Source organism: Puntigrus tetrazona, chromosome 16 (genome assembly GCF_018831695.1).
Source record: "Puntigrus tetrazona isolate hp1 chromosome 16, ASM1883169v1, whole genome shotgun sequence".
Taxonomy (NCBI): Eukaryota; Metazoa; Chordata; class Actinopteri; order Cypriniformes; family Cyprinidae; genus Puntigrus; species Puntigrus tetrazona.
Window position 1 is genome coordinate 1,955,318 of NC_056714.1, and position 18,298 is coordinate 1,973,615.

Sequence of the window (18,298 nt, forward strand, 5' to 3'; positions counted from 1 at the left end):
AGTATAAAATGGAATTAAAATCTAGTATCATTATTTTCGGATTGTTACATAAAATCTATATTACAAAGAAAAGGAAAATGCTTACTGATTATAATTTATATTTATAAAAGATTATTTAGACAGCAATAACGTAATGCAGCGTGAACATATTAACAGAAGTTTTTTTTTAAGACAAAAAAAGGTCAAAAGAAAAGAAATTCCAGATGGTTAGTCCGCATCTGATTATTTGTTAATTATTTTATCTTCAATAGTGTGTGTGTGTATCAGAGGAGTAATTGTTAGATCATTTATTCTGGAGGCGGAGTCAGTGACACTACGGTGGGAGGAGATAGTGGGCGGGGCCAAAGTGCCTTCAACAAGTCAGACAAACATGCTCAGGCAGTCAGTCAATCTCAGGCACTTGCAGGAGAAGTCACTTACCATCTGGACTAGCAGTGGGACAAGACAGGAGAACTTTGAGCTGCACCTGTCCCATACATATACACACACACTCAGGGGAGAGATCACACACAGCCTCTATGTGTGGCTGGGACCAGAGCGTCCTGGTAAGTGACATTTCTCTAAACTCCGTTTTGTGCTCTGCATTTATTTCTGCGTAATTCAGGGAATGCGTTTTACAATGGAAATAATATTTAGTGCTTATTTCGTTATTTAGTGGTTGTTAATTCTATGTGGTGATTTTTTTTTTTGGAGATATAGAAAAACAGTTTTTGGGGGGGCTTAGTAATTTTGTAAGTTTACCTTAAAATTGTTAACTGTGATAATTTAGGCATTACAGTTCATTTTAGTATTTAAAATAATTCTTTAAAATGATTTTCGGTATTTCATTCTAAGAAAAACATTTCTGTATTCAATAGTTTTTAGTTTTATTAAATTTAAACTAAACATTTTTTGAAGGATTTTACACAAAAGTAGTATTTTTTTCTCATTAAACATAACATAGTTTTAGATTGTTTGCGCATATTTTGTATGCATACATCTGATTTCCATGTTTGTTGATGAGGAGTTTCTCAGTTTCATTATGAGTTTTGGTTCTACAGCTGGCCTACGCACACAATTATTTCTAACAAAAAACTATTTTCTGGTCTTTAAAAACATATATATGACGTATTAGTATAATAGGCAATGCTCAACTAGAATTTATATTAAACACAAATCAACTTTTACACAAACCAGTTACAGCTTTGTAAATTTCTGTTTTGAAACATAAAATTGTATAATTCTTATTAAACTGAATTAAAATGAACTACTAACATTTGCAATTATAAGAACAAGCGGGTTTTAAATTAAGCTTTAAGTTTAATTTAAAATGTAGTTTTAAACTACATGAATTCACTTTAAATCATTTTAAGAAATGTAATAAAACATTCTCAGTGAAGTATAGCTTTAGTCCTGAACTGGTAACTACATACTTTGCCTTTTGGTTGAAGATTTGTTGTATCGCTTTGGGTCAAAGTTTTTCCTGCTTTGTTTCTATCTCTCACACACACACACACACACACACACAATCTCTGGGATGGATTGATGGTTCCGTTGCTCTGCCACTCTGATTCCAATTTTAGCTACATTCAGATGTAGACGGGACTTCCTTCCTCTGTTTTCCTCCATTTGTGACTATTTTTTCACTCGGGGAAGAAAACAGGGAGAGGGTAAGACGCATGTTGATAGACAGAAATGAAAAGTAGGGAATGAAAGAGAGACTGTGATCAGTTCTGACCTAAAGAGCGGGTCTGCACGGCTGTTGTCTTTTATTTACTTTAAGAGCACTTAATGTGTAGAAAGCGAATTCTTAGTTTTTATTGTTGTTTAACAGCTCGAATGTAGTAGTTAATTAATTCATTTTGCATAAAAGTTTTTGTAATTAGTTGTAATTAGTTTTAAAGAAACTATAAACTATAAGATAATTGATAAAGATTAACTTTTACCCTTTCAATTTCTAAGTCATTTAATTCCACAGTTTTTTCTTTTCTCAGGCTGCTTCTCATCACAGCTCGGCCATGCTGACTACTGAGGATCACCTACACCGTGAGACAATGAGGAGCTCAAGATGGATGTAGAGGATGTAGACATGACAAAATGGACGGAGGAAGAGTTTGAGGAGAAATGCACGTACATCGTAAAAGACCACACCTGGGAGGGTCCTCTGGAAAACACAGAGCTCACCCGGGCCGAGGCGGCCCTACCCAGAAACCTGGCATTCAAACACCCAGCAGACTCTAAAGAGGTATGACACGACGCTCACACGCCATCACATATGCAACGGCATTACGCATGATGTACTCATGGCCTCCAGGCTTCCTTTTTGAAATGTGCCACGAGATTCATCGGAAGTTACAACTGCAGACGTGCGTGCCATCTGCTAATAATTGTTGTCTGCTTGTATGAGTGTACTGACAGTAAATCTGCAAAGCCGCCTCAGAGTGTCACATTATCAAACTCCAAGAAGCGGGTTCAAGCAGAATTCGGGTGGTTGTGATTCTTGTTTAAACAGCATCTCCATAAAGCCGCACCTACTGATCACATAACTGGCATTAATCTTCTTTATCAACACTGTCAGGCCCGTTTTTTAAGCTTGTTTTGTAGAACAAAAAAAAGTCCCTGTCTATGTCTGTGTGCTTAATAATTTCTAGCTCACATTGTTACTCAGCTAACACAAACATCCATACATCAGAGAGCCACATGACAAGCTCCTCAAGCAGCCGGGTGCAAAAGTTCCAGAGTGCCATCTATCAAACCTGTTTTATCTTCGGCAGACTGCCATGTCTGTGTTCATGACAATCCACAAACACACTACTTTCCACCTTTCTAGCGCTAATGGCAGAAGCTTTGAATAGGATTAAGCCTCTCTTATTTTGAAAGTGTTTATAGATCAATAGGAACCGGGTTATAGATTTTTCATCAGTCGCTCTGTCTGTCTTATCTCTTCCTGTGAGGAAAAGACCTGAGCCTCTTTTATGAGCACGTGCTTATGAGGTGATAAGGAGTTAACCCTCTTTTTTCAAGAAACACCTGAGCTTCAAACAGGAAGAGAGTGAGTGAAGTCATGTGTTTCACAGAGGAAGATTATGAGGATGAGAGAGTATTGATAGGGAGAATGTTTAATAAGTTGAAAAGTAGGGGTTTGGGTGAGGCGGGATCTTTAGATAGAAGAAGGGTCAGAGTTGTACAGAATCGTGAGGCATTTAAAATATTAATATTGTGGCTTTGATTTTAAAATTCTTTAGTTTAAATAATTATATAAATCCATTTAAAGAATCAGTTTATAAATTCATATATATCAATATTTCTATCAAACAAAGCACCTGTATGATTCTGTATTGTAAGGAGTGGTTAAGCTTTGGTGAGCACCTCCTCAGGAGTGTCTGTTCGGATAATAAGAGGCGAAACGGGACAAACGAATAGTTTCTCTCAGCCTTAGGACACAACCTTGATGACCTTTAGCTTCCTGTGGCTGTCAGGAGAGGTGACGGGTGAAGAGAGGCATGGCTCCATGTCTTTCAAGTGCGCACATCTGGCTGACTGTCAATTAATTACCCTCTCTCACACTCACACACACTGTCTCGCTAATACTGTCAAGCTAATTTAATTCGTTATTTTTCCACAAAACAAAACTGAAACTGAGATACTACCCTTTAAACTTCATCTGCCTCTTTTTAACCACCTGTTTTCCTACTTTTTTAACCAGGTAATCGGTGTAGTAAGCAGAGAATACATCCCTAAAGGCACACGGTTTGGCCCTCTTGTGGGAGAAAGTTACACTGCAGAAAATGTCAGCAAAGATGCGAACAGGAAGTACTTCTGGCGGGTGAGTTGTTTTTTCATAATCTTTCAATAAAGTTAAAGCAGACAAGAAAAAAAAATACTGGGTCACTTCCTGTTCCACTGACTGACTTCCTATGTGACATCATGGGCTAGATGTATAAGCAGTGCCTTTATATTCTCAGAGCGATCAGAAACTGCTGAGTAAAGATCTGCTGTTTTGGGAACTGCGTTTCTGTACTGGTGCTGAATGACTGAGAGAGCACTGATACGTTCCATGAAGTATAATCTTTATTTGACTGTGCAGCGTTCTGAGCGTGTGGGACAGGAAGTGTAGAATGACTATGCATTTATACTGCTGCGAATATATCTTTCTTAAGAATATGTTCGCTTCACAGATAATCTGTGTCATTGCAGTTATTCAAAATGTTTGACCAGTGAAAAAAGAAATCCCATTGCAACATCACAGTTGCCACTACCATTAAATGCCACTAACAGTTAAACCGAAACATTTCTCTCACTCCTCTGTGAATTGCAGCTGTGGTCTACAGCTGTCGTCACGGAGAAAGTGCAAAGTCAATCTGCTCTGGTTTTGTGTTGACTTATTTTCTGTCACTTCCATATTTTTGCCAAATCGAAGATCCCCAAGTGGAACAACTCTGGTCTTTACCTACCAGACACAGCACTGATATCATTGTTTCCTGTGTTACTGTCAGTCCGTCACCATATGGTGCAGGGCAGGTGATTGCAGAGTCACTGGTTAGTGTTCTCAAGAATAGAGAAAGAGTGCTAGAGGAAGTGTAGTGTTGACGTTTCGGAGGAAGCCTTGTTTGTGACGTTTTGTAAGTGTTCCTGGAACTTGCAAGCTTAGTATAAACAACACACTGAGACAGGCGTCCCCTACCATACTTCAGACGAGACCTAAGAATGCATCAGAGGGCTGGATGGAGATACTCTGAGATACTCTGTGAATATTAGTGTGGGGAGTTTGCTGACTCACTATGAGACTTTATAGGAGCGAACCCCACTCGTCTGTCTCAAAGACATAAGAGCCACACTGAAGAACTAGAGAATATAGAATTGTAATAAAAGACAAAGAATGTTACTGTAATTAAAAAGAACTGGTCTTAATTTTTTTTTTCATTGTGTTTTCTAGATATACTCAAGTGGGGAGTTCCATCATTTTGTGGATGGACTAGATGAAGAGAAGAGTAACTGGATGCGTTATGTGAATCCAGCTCACTCCCAGCAGGAACAGAACCTTGCAGCCTGCCAAAACGGCATGAACATCTATTTCTACACGGTCAAGGCCATTCCTGCAGATCAGAGCTACTGGTGTGGTACTGCCCTGAGTTTGCCCGTCGTCTCAACTATCCTGCCTCTGGAGAAATTATGATGCAAAAACTCAGTAAGTTCACAAAAAATATTTTCTACTTGCCATAGACCTGGACAGATATCTGTTCCTTGTTATCTCAGTTTAAGTCTAGAAAGACATACCTTTCCCACTAGAGATAGACTCTGTAAGCATTGTGCAAACACACCAGCTTCTTCCTTTCATCTCTGTTAAGATCAGAATTCTTTGAACTACTCTATTTCTCTCCTTTCTTCCTGTACAATGTTTTTGTTCAGACTAATTACAAAGAATAGGAATGCAATGTTGTAGCCATTGGTGTTTGAGGACGGTCTTTAAACATGAAAGTGCAGACTAAGATTTGTTTTGCCCAACATACTTAACCAGCAATAAAAGTCTCTAAGCTAAAAAAAAAAAAAAAAAAACAAGACAGAAGGAAAGATTGATACGGAGGAGAGGGGGAGATTATAGGTAGGTGAACAGACCAGTCAGTGTGACTCCTCTCCCCAGAGTCATGCGCATACCCTGGGGCCACTGGATGTAGCCGACCCCTTGAGCTCAACACACACACATAGACAAGTCTGTAATTACACCTACTCAGTCATGTCTACTGCCCCTCTACCTGCAGCCTTAAGGAAAAATAGCCACTGCATCTCAAAGGCGGAACAGTAGCAACCCCAAAGAAACCTGGTCTATGACTCAATTAACAGAATGAGCTGATCTGACTTACACAACCTCCCACATGAAACTGATTTAGATAAGGACTTTCTATTTCACTAGTCATGTCTGGTGTAAAATGACAGCACATTCAGCCAACATGTATCTCGAGTCCCTTCATTCCTTTGTCATCCTGCCTCAGGAGGTGTGGGAGGAACTTCTTCATTTGTTTGCCACTTTAAGAGTAAGGAGAGGCTAGTAAGAGCGCGCACAAGAGAAAAAAAACCATTCCATTGACTAGTTGAACTTCCTGGCGGCAGGGCTGTGCTGACAGATTGATATCTCTGTGATCGCCTGCTGTTTGTTTTTGGCAAGCTCTCTAGGGAGAACAGAACTGGTACTATCTGTGGAAGAGAGGTGGGAGGGAGAACTGATAACCTCTCGGTTTGTTTACACGAAGCTGCCAGGACAGAAGGATAGGGGAGTAGAAAGTCTGGTTCATCATTTTAAGGGATACTTATCATACACACACACTCATATTCACACTTGAATTCTACACAATTAACCCGTGAAAGTTCAATGAACAGGAAGCAGGAAGTTATTTAATTGTTTACATCCTTTTGAAGGAGATTAACAGTGAAGTATTTGATATATGGGTAATTTTCTAATTAGCTTTCCACCTTTCATCAAATTTGAGTGGCTGGAAGGTTCAGGGTGGTTTATAAAGAGTCTATATGTTTATGTATGTTTTATTCATATTTCACTCCTCATTAGATTTATAACTGTGAATTCTGCAAAAAGCTTTTAAGTTTAGCACTTTACAGAAATTTGGAAACTCGGTCACTAAATTAAAACCTTCACTGGTCTCTGTGGACCTAAAAAGGAGAATCTAGGCATGTAGATCCCTATTGGCAGGGCGCTTATCAGTCCCCACACACCCACTCAGTGAACCCCATTAGATAGTATCAGTGCATCCATCCCACCTGACCAGGGGCGGCTGTCAGGCCTCATCCTGTCTGTAGACCCTAACACAGGATAATTTGTCAAACTGTCACACTAAGTGAACCACTGGGGTGCTTTGTTGAGAATTTGCTTTAGAAGAGCTGTATCCTCTGGGACAATGGAACTGCTGTGTCCCTTAAATAACTGTAACTGGAAATGGTCAGGAATTGAGAACGTGAACATGTAAAACATATTGCAAACAGACCTATATCAGTGAATCTAAATTAATAAGAAAATGAATAACATATATAATTTTTTTTTTTTTGTGTGTGTGTAAACAGAGCAGAGCCTGATCAAGCCACACAGCAAGCGACTGAAGTCAAGCACGCAGTGAAAAGAGAACACAGTGTTTCAGAGATTTTGAAAGATGTACTGCAAGAACCCAGCAGACCACTTCCCGCCCGTCCCCGTTGCCCCAACAGCCCAGACCGACCTCTTTACCCCAGTGCTGTCTATCCACTCCGCCCTTCCCTAAGCGAAGACTTTTAAAGACTACCACAGTGTTTGGCCTCCCGAACCGCTCTCACAGAAAGTGTTCAGTGACCCAGCCCTTCAGCACACAGCAGTCGGAGAGCAGTCAGAAAGCAGTCCACACCAGCATCCCTTGGAGCCAAGAGACACCCTTCTCTCTTTCTCTCCAGCACTCTATAGCCGTGGCCTGAACCACTACCCAGGCTACTCACCAGCAGCAGGCTCCATGCCATTCTCTACCCTAACCCGCACTATTCTCGCTACCTCATGCCCCACTACCCTGTTAGTAGTTTGGTGGGCCACCTACTTTGGGCTGTGTATATTTCACACATGTACCCCTTTTATAGTGGCCAGTACCCCCTCATGTACCCTTCCCACCTGGCATGCTTCCCGTCCGAGGGTAGTCGACAATTTCTGCTTCCACCTGACTCTCCAAGCTCCCAGGGACATCCTGCTACCAGCGGCCACCAGTGCCTTTTCTGCAGCCACCTCTCTGAAAGACAAACCAGCTCATGGGCATGGGCATGGGCATGGGCACCCTTATGCTCCCGCTGGTGGGTCCCCAACAGCTGGCTCTGCAACCTCTACAGGACGTGTTCCTACCAAGCCTACCTCAGCAATCCCTAAATACCAGCCGCTCAGAGAAAAAGCGATCAATCTCAGCAAGATGAAACAAGGCTCCTCAGGCTACAAAAGTCTAGATTACCCACTTAAGAAGCAGAACGGAAGATCAAGTATGAGTGCAATGTCTGCACCAAGACTTTTGGTCAGCTGTCCAATCTCAAGGTAAGCAGGAGAACAGTGCTTCCTTTTGATGAAAAGAAAATGTGTGCTACACATCTGTTACAAACTTTCCTGGTAGTACCCTAGCTTACCTGTCTTCATTTTTTTAGGTGCACCTGCGAGTCCATAGCGGTGAACGACCCTTTAAGTGTCAGACCTGCAATAAAGGTTTCACTCAGCTGGCCCACCTGCAGAAACACTATTTGGTCCACACAGGAGAGAAACCCCACGAGTGCCAGGTAAATAATACCAACAGTTTCAGTAACCAGTCAATTCCTTATTTGAGTATGAGATCCTAAAACTCTGCTTTCACCTCGCAGGTGTGTCACAAGCGCTTCAGCAGCACTAGCAACTTGAAGACCCATTTCGACTGCACTCTGGTGAAAAGCCCTACCAGTGCAAGATCTGCCCAGCCAAGTTTACACAGTTTGTCCACCTCAAGCTGCACAAACGGCTGCACACAAGAAATCGTCCACACCAATGCCCGCAGATGCCACCGTAATTACATTCACTCTCAGCGGCCTGCGGCTCCACGTCAAAGGCTACTGCTTAAGCGGTTTCTCCTTCCCCCCAGCTGCAGTCTTGATGAACTCAATCTGCGTAAACGAAATCGAGCGCTTTGACATCAGCGATAATGCGGATAGACTGGAGAAATGGAGGGTTTGATGTGGAGAGCATGGTAGAGAAACAGATTTTTGGCCTGCTCTGGCAGGAGATGGATTTGCTAGGCGTCTTATCACAAAGGTAGCACTGGAGGAGATCTGCACCCCCACCACCTGCATTATCTACATATCGTCTGAGCGAGCATGGCAGTGAGGCTTCTGTCATCAAGGTTCATTGCAGCAGCCCTATCCAGCTCCTACCTGTCAAGGTTAAAGGAGACAGAGGAGGCCATGAAACCTAGCTAACTAGAGGCTTGCCTGACTAGCTCTCTAGGCCAGGTTATGGACAGCCACACGATATCGTAATTCTTCTCAAAGAATCAGGCTATGGCCTTTATGTTCAGGGACTTGAGTACTCAGGGCTAACAGACATCGTTCCAGTCCATCAGTGGTCCAGTATGTCCGACTTGAAATTAAAAAGACAATCATATTCTTTTATTAATATTATTATTATTGTTGTTATTAATATTATTTGCTCTTCTTGGTGTTTATTTTAGTTTGATACGTAATCTATTTAATTTATTGTTCAACGCATCATCCTTCACAACCAATACGTGGAAAAAATGTTTACAATGACTGGTTATATCATTGTAATTTACTGTTTTATATATTTCCTTTTTTCTTTATTCTTTTTGTGGATAGTAACTGTAAATAGTGTCCCAGTTGACTGTGATTTCATGCATGACTGCAAAGAGCTCACACATTCAGGTTTATTTTTAATGTGGGCTTTGAAGTCAGAGGTAGACCTTTTTGTTGAAGGCATTTTTTTAAACTATAGGAGAGGTCAGAGGTTACATATCTATGTGTACGTGTTTTACATAACATTTATTCTCTTAAAGTTGAGCTCTACACAATATAATAAGTACAAAAGGGCATATTATATATTACCAACAACTGTTACCTCAAATGTCAGAGTGAGTGTGTGTGTGTGTGTGTGTGTGTGTGTACGGTGTGTGCTTGAACTGAGAGACGTCAGAGTTTGTTTTGCTACTTGAAGAGGAAATCAAATGTCCCAATGTGCAGGTCTACATGTGGTCCAAAGAATAGCAGTCTGTCTAGCTGTCACACACAGGCTGTGAGACTGACACTGCATTTTCTTACTTATGTGTGGCACATTACTGAAACCAAAACGATAAAGAAACGAATGTGGAAAAAGATAACCAAAGTGAACTCTTTTGTTTATTTTCAGAGATTTGTTCAAGTTCAGCGTGAGCTGCTGCAACTGTCTGCTCTGCAGGTCTGTGATGATGTTTATGGACACTCAGCATCTCTTTGGCCTTTGTATGCACTGGTTCTTTTTCTTTTGTCTTACGTTTGTACCTTTTCTTTGTTTTTATGATTTTGTGTAGCGATATTAGTAGGGCGGTTTATCAGCAACGTGTGCTGCGAGGTAGTAGCGTCTCATACACTTTCTGTCCTAAAGTATGACCAAAGTCTACACCTCATCTTCAGCTTTAAATTAAAAAAAAAGACTGTCTTTGTTTACATACTGGTTTACGTAGCTATTTAAGTACAGCTTTGACAAAATGTAAATTATAATATAAATCTTCACTGATCTAAAGCATTTTTGTCTCTTGTGTGTTTTTTTTCATGTAAAAGCGGGGCTCATTCTCCTCTAAACCATTATATGGCAAAAAATTCACCATAGCACTTTCCTAAACATTCATAATTCATGCGTATATTAGGTGGATTCTTGATGTGATTGCAGGCCGCAGCACAGAGATTACAGAATATATTTTGCAGCAAAGGTCTTATTTTTTTCAGCTTTGTATAAAAGTATACATTTTAAAAAGGATATCTAGGCGATCTATCTATCCTTGAATTTTTTTTTCTTCATTTTGACAATTTTCTTTTATTAAACACTCATTTATTAGCAAAAAACAAAATGTTTAAAATGCTTTTGCAACAAAGTGCAATATAAAACAGCCACAAACAGACTTGGTTCTGATTCGTAGGCACTTCAAAATACAACAAGCTATCCTTTATAGTGCGTTAAAATCTCTAGGTCTGTGGGTAGCTCCAGGGTAAAAGTTAGCAACACAGCAACCTAGCAATTACAAGATGCTTCATTTGCACTTCGATGAATAGATCCATGACTAGGCAGACAAAGAAGTGAAGTCACCAAATCCAAAGTGTAAAATTCCACACCACACAAATCATGACACTGTTAGTAATACCAGCCACAACAGGCCTATAAATACGCGCGCTATGGTACAATAATGAAATACGTATGAATATCGTAAGCCAATTAAAATGGTTCACATTGGCTGTTACTTGTTTGGCGATTGTATCAGCAAGTACTCAGATAAAATAGATAAAAATCCATGCAAGTGACCGTGCAGGTTAAAGGAAGTGTCCATTTAAAGTGTTTTCGATTCAATAAAATTCTAATTTTTTTGCTTTAAAAGAAATCCAGAGAATAATGCAATATAAAGAACTAAATCTTGGCTGTGAAACCTGACTGTCAGAACTGATGTTTACAATGTATGTTTTCCTTTGTTAAGCAGATGTGGTAATACATTGCTTATGCAGTTCTGGCTCATGTGCACCAAAGTCCTCTTCTAATCCAGTTCACCAGAACGCTGACTACATCAAATGGAATCCCTTTCAGCTCTTCCCAAATTGTACATTTATAGGCCCCATGTGAGCACGTGGATTATATGATAATTGGCTTTCTTCATTTCCCGCTGCAAGATGATGTCTGAATCACTGAAGCTAAAAGGGGAAACACGCAGTTACAGAAACAAGCCTGTCTTCAGAACATCGACAAAAATGAATGGACAGAACTCAAGTCAGAATTCACTGACGTGGTTATACTATTTAATATTTAGAAAAATAAGAGTCTTCCTGCTTTTTTTTTAACATTTATTTATGTTCTAGGAAAACTGCAAAAACATGTCTATGTGTAAAAATAGCAGGACACAAGTAATGATGTAGTCATAGCATTTAAATCTGTAAGAGTATAAAAATAAAAATGCCAACGGAAAAATAAGCCTCTACCTATTTTATTCTGGAAAAACTCCAAAATACCTGTACATAAAATAATTCAAAATGAAAATCAAGATTCCAGCTTGAACGGAACCCTAGAGGCAGAAGACAGAAAAAATGTATTAATGAAGAATTTAACGTCCTAACCTTCACAATATGACCTCAAACACTTTTTTTTAAACTAATTTTTATGTCTGATTCAGGCATCCAGCTCCATATGCGTTTTTTTAGTGTAGTAAACTCGGGTGAGATTTCCATTAAAAACTACACATTAGAAGAGTATCAGAAAACGTGTTGAATCGGAGCTTAATGCATGTCTTAAATTGGAAGTAAATTGCATTTATTAACAAAATGGTTTCTTATTTTCAAGTCTTTTAGCGTTAAAAAGAAAAGTTTAGAAAAGTGTCTTTAAAACAGGGTCTACAGAAAACAGGAAAAGGAGAATCAAAGGGAGAAAAACAAATACAAGTACCCAAAAAAGGACATGAAATGAATTAAAGCAAAGGTACAGAAAAGAAAATTATTATCTGGTGTGTGGGGAGTCATCATCATTGTCCCCAAATGATCACAACACCTTGAGAGTCCCCTCAGCACCTGTCCATTAGGAGCCGGGGGTTAATGACAAGGTTGGCTCACGTGAGCGTGAGGGGGTCTGAAGAAAATTAGAGGGCAGCTCACGTTAGAGAAGAGAGAGTTTTGTTGTTGGTTCCTCAGCGATCAACCCCTCCCTCCCGCTCAGTTCCAGGTGTATTCGGAGTATACTAGAAGGTCATTTCACGATCGGACAGAGGGAAAGTTGTCTTCTGACACCTCATATAACTTAACAGGGTCTGGCTGAGTTATGGCCTTCTGAGTTTTACTTTTATATCCCAATCAGCAAGCGGAGGAGTGGGCCACACAAGAGTAATGTGGATAAAGTCTGTAAAGTGGGCTAAAAAAACACATAAGAAGAGCTGAAGGAGACATGAACCCTGTCCGCTTCCTCATTAAATTAACTTCAAAGAGGTTTCGCTGCCTAAAACGTGTCAAGTCTTCACCTACTTCCCATGGAGAAAGCAAGAAATGAAGGAAATGAAGAAATGAGTCGAAAAAAAGAAAAGAAGCGGTACCGTTTTACTGCTCTTGCAACATGCATCTGAACAAATGTCTGAAGGAGAGATGACAGAGGAAGACGCAGAGGAGGAGAGTGGCTCCTCTGATCTTTTAAGTGATGAGGTTTACTGGAATCAGCGAGTGCACGTCCAGGATAGCTCTTTATTTAATGAACAGATGAAGAGTGCTCGGCTTCACTTTGATGTCCACTCCGCGCCACACTGGAGAGACACGCCTCCCAGCCTCTTTCCTGTGCCTGAGAAAATAATGGCACTACAGGCCTGCCCCCAGCCGAAGACCACAACATCGAAGGGAAACTAGATGCACGGGAGATCTTCTGGAGTTATGAACAACAAAAACTATAACTACAGAGCACTCAAACCCTTTAGGCCTTGAGTATTGTTATCATTTGTCAAATTTAAGGCATCAGTATACGCAAATCTAAAGCCAGAAGAATCCACCTCTGTAGAAAAGCACGGGAATTGTAAAGAATACTTACAATATTTGCCAAAATGTGAAGTACGCAGCTAGTTTACAAGCATCCCACAATACAAGGCACTCAGCCAAATTGTCCATTTTCACTGTGATGAATGAAACGGACGCTACAAGGAAACAATTGTTAGTTTCAGTTCAGTCATGATCAGAGTTTACCAGTTTGGTCAGCCATTTTTAGTTGGAACTAAATGAAAATGCATAGAAAATGGACAAAATTCGACTAAAGAAAGCAATGGAACAAATTAATGACAAGTTAACAAATTAAGTAATTTATGTTTTTTTTTATAAATGAGTTAACGCTGCTACAGGCCTCTCTGAATTTTTACCTCCTTGACTTTAGAACAGAAGCGGATATTTTCTTTTGTATTTCAATGTAAACAGATGATAACAAAATGTAGGTGAATTTGGGCTTGCACGACAGGTTGTGGGGTGGGATTTGTATACTAAATGACTGGATAAATGTCATATTACTGAACAATAAAAATAGCAAAATAGTTTGCAATCTGATTTCCAGCAAGAAAAAGCGAAAGGACAACCAAACACTGAATAGCTATAAAATATTGTTTTAATTAAATGCCTTTTGAATGAATCTAGCAAAAGACAGAAAAGCAATCACCGCAATTAAAATAAAGGAAAAGCATGACATTTGAACCATTTCATTGCTCGTTTTAACCGTGTTATTAGTAGTGTGGAGTTGCAGCATCTTCTGTAATTATTAGTCATACAAGGAATGATATAAACAGCTGAAAGTTTGTACACAAACAGCATTGTCTCGAGAACAGTCTGCCGAGAAGTCGCCTGGTGGTGGCGTAAGCTCTGCGGTTTGCCCGCTGTCTCTCTGTCTCGGTCTGGGGTCAAAACACTCACCGATTCCCTCTAAGCTTGAATAATCACTCTCAGCTGTGTGTCGTCTGCAGCACTGATTCTACAGTCCCCACAACCCCTAAACACAGACAGCCAGTCTGCCTACAGGTTGTAAATAAATAAGAGGAAAAAAAAAAAATACTGTAAGGTTAATTTGTTGGAAACAGTGCGATATGATAATGTATTTGTATGGCCTCTGACTTGTAATACATACCCATTTCAAAAGATCAAACATTTGCTCTGAATGAATAGAAAAACTATTTCCAAGCGGATGAAAAAAAAAAATGTAAATTAGAAAGCCGGGAAAAAGAGCTTGCTTGTGCTATATCCCACTAACATTCGTCTGGGATCGTGACTAATCGCTCGTGGATGATCACCTCCACTGAGCTGTGCGACCCCTACATAGCTGCCAAAACCAGACACTGACACATTTAATCCGTGAATAGAAGTCACCGATATTTTTTTCCATCGCTTTTTCCATCTTCATTTTACACCTCATCTGACCGGACAGCATATCGTAAAGCGTGTTGATGATCAAGCCCCATGGCGGTGTCGTTTAGTGGCCTCATTAAACACAAAAAGGATATTCCTTCTGATAATTAACAGATCTGAGGGTCTAAGCGTCGTTACTCACAAATTAGAGAGTGGGAGCGGGAGTGTTAAAGAGTTAATGGGAGGATACAATCACATCGAGCTTGTGCAAATGTATGAATGTGAGAATTTTAAAGGCAGCAGAACAGGGGACCCATCTGAGAAGTCGTTTCGAGAGAGTCTTCTTCGTGAAGGCGCACAGAAACGCGCGTTGCTTGATGACCATCGCTCGATAAGGCCACTGCAGGATGAGAATGAGAAAACAGGAAGAAATGGTGTGCCATCAGAACGTCTCTGCAGATGCTGTATCCCTAATTCTCCATCGACGGACAACTGGATCTTCTGGAATCAGTCACTTGGTGCGGGATGATGCTGATGTGGAGAAAGTTGTCTGGGTGGCTCAAGTGTTAGCTCAACCACTGGATGGGTGTTTCCAGCAGCGTTCGATGCGCGTGAATCATAACCTGGAATCTCTTTGGCTCGTCTGGAATGAGTGTGAAAGAGAGAAAAGGTCACAACTGAGCATTAAGGGAAAGTACTATTCAAGTCGCGTCAAAAACAAAAAGAAAAGAAAAGTTGAACATGTTAAGGCTCGTCACGTCTGACTATTTCCCAAAAGCGCCAGAAACTTTGTCATTCCAAACATGCTCGGTTTAACAGCATAGAATTGTTATTGATGAAATGCAGGTGTGAAGTAACCATTGCTCAATTCACCAGTTCGGCAATTGCTGTAGATTATTGCTGTAAAAAAACATAGGATTTGAAAAATACTTTTAGTTTGTCAAGAAATATCAAAGACCGAAGCAGAAACCTGCGTGTACAGGATGATGGAATGAAAGACATGCTGTAATCTATTTTGCTTATTTAGCTCCAAAGTGCACGATCTATTTAGGTCTGCATGTCATACTAACAACACGCTTCTAACCACAGATCAAAGCTGCATTTCCAACCACACAACTTTGCATTGCTGTTTGCAAATGTTTTGGAACTCTGGTTTCAGGAAAAATAGAATTGGTGACCTATATTTGGTAAGCAAAAGTTTTTTTTTTTTTTAGAAATGCACCCTGATTATGAGAAGGTTCAAATAAGGACACTTGCCGTTTAGTTTTGCAATATGTAAATGCTTTAAGTAAATATGTTTTTGCTTGCTATTCAAGAAAATGCTAAAAGGCTAAATTAAAATTCTGTCATAAAGTATTCAACCTCATGTCATTCCAAATCCGTTCTTCATTCATCTTCAAAAAAAGACAAATTAAGATATTTTGGATGAAATCCGAGAACTTTCCGACCCTCCAAAAGACAATTACCTCTAAACAAAGCAACTACCATATTTCAAGACATTGTTTAAATAGTCCATGTGGACGTCCAGTGTTATAGAAAGCTACAAGAATATTTTTTGTGTCTGAAAGAAAACAAAATATTGATTTAACTCTTTCTTCTCTTCTTTATTTTTAAGCTTTATTTTCCCTAACTTTCTGGGACTTTAATTGCAGTAGTTGCATTTGCTGGAGGGTCAGAAAAGTCACATATATCATCAATATATCTAAATTTGTGTTACATAGATGAACAATGGTCTTACAGGTTAAAAATGACATTAATTAACATGATTTCACTTTTTCATTTTTAGGTGAACTATCCCTTTAAAATGCATCCCAGTCACCGTAAAAACCCTAAAAAATGAATACAAAACACGTTGATGGAAACTTGTACCCAAGTGGTCATGATATGTGTAACATCTTATACCTGCTGGCAATAATTTCATGACTGAATAATTCCGGATTATTAAAAAGCCATGCAAGAGGCAATATTTTGACCAATGCACTATGACCACAAAAGCCAGTCATAAATGCAGTCAATGTTACGAAATTGACATTTATCCATCACCTGAAAGCTGAACAAATAAGCTTTCCATCGATATATATGGTTTATTTATTATATCCATATATAATATTTGGCTGAGATACAAAACTATTTGAAAATCTAAGAATCTGGAGAACTTGCAAAAAATCTAAACTGAGAAAATCACCAGCAATGCATTGATATAATTAAATAAACATCCAAAAAAAAACAATGCATGCCTGGGAGTGACCAAACTAAAAGTTTTAATATACAAAATAACAAAATGTCTTAATGGAAACATGATCTTAACTTAATGTAAGTGCCCACTTGATTTTTGGCATAAAAGAACAATTAATATTCAAGAGACAATCCATGCAATATTTTTGGCTTCATTGCTAGTCAAAACGAAGAAAGAAAAGCCAGATAACTCTTAGTTTTTAAACAAAAGCTCTATCAGCAGATCTTGGGAGATCTAGAAGATTAATAAATAGTAAGGAGACATTTAAGATGCGATGGGGTTTGACCATTGAGAGCTTTAAAACAAACAACAGAATCCCTGAATTCAACTCTAAACTGGACCAGAAGCCAATGAAGTGAGGCTTGGTGTAATGTGATCTTTGCCCTAGTAAACAACTTTGCAGCAGCGTACAGAACCATCTTTATGAGTACAAAATGATGACTGAGGGAAGACCCAAATATGGTGATAAAAGCATAAATGACAAAAGACAAAAATGATTTAAATCTTGAGATGATCCATAACTATTTCTTGACTACAGTGTTAATATGCTTAGTTAAGCAGACATCAGAGTCCAGAATGACACCAAGTTTCCTGACTGAGAAGAGACTGACGGGAAATGCTGTCTGACTTCATTTATGAGACTAACTCTCAACTTTGGGCTTTAAAAACAGTTATTTCACTTTTTTATCTTCATATGAGTCCAGGAAAACTTTCAGACAATCATTTCTTAATGTCCTCAAGGCAGGCCAAATATAGGGTCAATTGTATCACCCAGCTTTTAATGGTAGGTACAACTGCAGTATCATCCGCATACAAATGAAATTAAACCTTATGTCTCCTAATAACAACGCCCAATGGGACGTGATATATAAATAAAAAGAAGTGGGCTATCACGAACCCTGCGTGCACTCCACAAGTAATAGGAGCAACAGATGAAGAAATTTTACATCATTTAACAGCAAAGACCTGGTAATGTAATTTAAAGGGGGATTTATTTATTGATTTATAACTGACATTTTAAAATTGTTATTCCAGTAGAAACGGATAAAATGCATGACCAGATCTTTCTGAGAGGCTCTATTGTGAGACGAACTGCAGCATTATAATTAGTTCTATTCTCCACTACTTTATCATCGCCTGCATGAAACAAATTGACCAAGTTCATGCTGCGTAGCTACTCAGATACATGACTGGAAAATTGAAGGAAACGCTAGAGAGCAGTAACATTACCCTGTTGACCCATGGAGGTTAAATGGCTAATGCAGTTGGAGGAAGGAGTTTCAGTTTGATGGCAAGTGATGGTTCAGGCATCAGCATGTGCGCTGGATGACCTTTCTCACACTACTGAACTGCATCATGACCTACCAGACCATTTGCATAAGCACATACAGAAAGTTGTTGTTTGGACTTTAAAACTTTCAAAATCTCCCGAATGAATCTTCCGTGAAGAAACCTCCAACGTTTCACTATTGGACACAACGATCACAAGCAAATGCTCTCTCTCGA

At 39.4% G+C, this 18,298-nt stretch overlaps 1 pseudogene; it reads left to right on the plus strand.

Moving 5' to 3' along the window:
- The first annotated feature begins 397 nt into the window (after positions 1-397).
- On the plus strand, positions 398-8,931 carry LOC122360323 (annotated as a pseudogene).
- The last annotated feature ends 9,367 nt before the right edge of the window (positions 8,932-18,298 follow it).